Here is a 2,252-nt window from a genome sequence, read left to right as displayed (position 1 = left end):
AATCGTTGATTAACGACGGGATTTCCTGTCGTGAACCAGTCAAAAAAAGGGGCCGTCATTAATTGAAAATCCCGTAATTAACCCGTCGTAAAATACATTTGCGACGGTTATTTCCGTCTTTGTTTAGTTGTTATCCCCGTCACAAAAGGCTTCTGCGACGGGATTTTCACCCGTCGTTATTAGATCGTCATTAAAGATACAAATTATTGTAGTGTTATTAAGTCTAATCATTATATTACATAAGAAATATGAAAAGTACGGAGTATATAATTCTGCATATTACCTTCTTTTATATAGAATTTTGTTATTCACATAACATGTCACACATGCATCGCTAGAATAAAAGCGAGTAGGAGTATTTTATAGGATTATTCTTGCGTGGACCTGGTCAAAAATAATATTATTGCATGTAGAGCTAAAACCAAAAATTTACACTACCATCCTTTTACATATATACATAGTGACCTTTATTATTCACATAGTGACTATATATATTATATTAAATCAATTTACTTAGATATAGTAACCCTTTTTAGAATCAAAGTAACCTTGTGTTTTTAAAAGAGAACTGTGACTTAAAATCACATTATTCAAGCACGGCATGTGCTAACGACACCAATTTGATATTTTTAAATTAATAATTGTGATAAATACGTCAAAATAAAGTTGAAACAAGTTGTTGATTTTTTTTTAGGCATGGTCCACAATAAACTTAGGCATGGTCCATAAGAATTAGGGTGAGTGTCTCCCAAGTCTCAAGGTGAATCTGAAGGTGAATCTGGAGTTTAAGTCTTGGGATAATGTGATAAAAAAAATCTATATCGAGTCTGGAAGTGAGTTTGAAAATCCAAAACTCACTCAAGACTCTACTTTTTTCTCCCACCAAATCAAAACACAACACATAAAATAGATATATACATAAAATATTATTTTAGAAGTTAGGTGAGTCTGGAGATAATGTGTAAAAATAGAAAGAGTCTTGTGTGAATCTGAATAATAAAAAAAAGTAGGAACAAATTAATAAAAACTGATGTGGCAGAGTCTGAACATTGTGGGTGAATTTAAGTGATAAATTCACCCTTATGGCATGCTTGAATTGAGTGTAATGGATTATGGGGGTAATAAAAGGCAAACCACCTTAATAAAAAGACAATGAAGGTGAATTGAGGTGTTTGCAATGAGGGTAGTGTGGTGGTATTGTGATGAGAAGTTGTGGTAATGGTTATGTTGTGAGGAGTAAGGCTGGCATGGGTCGGATTGGGTCGAAATCAGGTCAACCTGTTTATAAACGGGTTGAAATTTCCCCAACTTGAACCGAACCTGTTTAGGTAAATGGGTTGAAATTTTCAACCCAACCCAACCTGGAAATAAATTAATCAATCTGATTTCAACTTGTTATCCCATTTACTAATTTTTTAAGACAACTTGCTAATTTTTTAAGACAATCTGCTTAATATCTCAAACTGGCAAAGTGGCAATATTTGCCATTAATTAATGCCCTGTCATAAGTCACAAGGCTTAATATTATACATCATCAAATCTGAAATTAAAGTTTATCACATAACCAAACCAAATCCGACATAAAACTAAATTCAAATACATTACAACACAATAATAATTGTTCAGCTAGTTGAATATGTTATCTAAGCATCAATTTGGTTGGAATCTTGAGTTCCTGGTGAAGCAGCTAAGGGTGAGGGTGAAATATCATCCACATTCACAATCGCATCAACTTGTTCTTCCATCTTTAAAAAAAGAAGGCACAATATTGTAAAATCTAGCCTTGATTTTTAAAAAAAACCGCACAATATTGTAAAAACAAAACAATCCAGTACGACCTAAAAGAAGCACAGATTTAGAAGCACAGTTCGGTTCTTTAGTCTAAACCCCAACTCATTCTGACGTATCTCAACTCCCAAAACTAAGCAACAATTCAATTTCATGAGTTTCGTATAACATGAGAAGTTGAGAACAAATTCAATTTCACTAATATAACTAAGCAAAAATCTTTGTAAGTAATTAGTTTATTACTCCAAAAAATCAAATAGAAGTTTTAAAAAGACATACTTGAATGGAGGCCGACGAGCAGAGCGGTGGGCGGTGGGTTAGTGGAGACCAACCGGTGAGTGAGCGGCGCCGCGTGAGAGTGAGATTAGGGTTTTCACTTTTCAGAGTGAGAGAGTGAGAGAGTGAGAGACTAAGGCTTTGTTCTCTTCACCTTGTCATTGTTACTTATTGGATCAGATCTTATC

The 2,252-nt window shown here is 34.1% G+C and overlaps 1 long non-coding RNA gene across 1 annotated transcript; it reads right to left on the bottom strand.

Moving 5' to 3' along the window:
- Positions 1 to 1,429: 1,429 nt before the first annotated feature.
- On the bottom strand, positions 1,430 to 2,252 carry LOC130469219 (uncharacterized). The gene is made up of 2 exons (XR_008929619.1): positions 2,068 to 2,252; positions 1,430 to 1,745 (listed from the first exon to the last, which is right to left on the bottom strand). It is a non-coding gene; the product is annotated as an uncharacterized lncRNA (long non-coding RNA).

Source organism: Spinacia oleracea, chromosome 3 (genome assembly GCF_020520425.1).
Source record: "Spinacia oleracea cultivar Varoflay chromosome 3, BTI_SOV_V1, whole genome shotgun sequence".
NCBI classification, from domain to species: Eukaryota; Viridiplantae; Streptophyta; class Magnoliopsida; order Caryophyllales; family Amaranthaceae; genus Spinacia; species Spinacia oleracea.
Note: the sequence above shows the minus strand (reverse complement) of the source record. Positions and strands in the feature narration are given on the sequence as shown.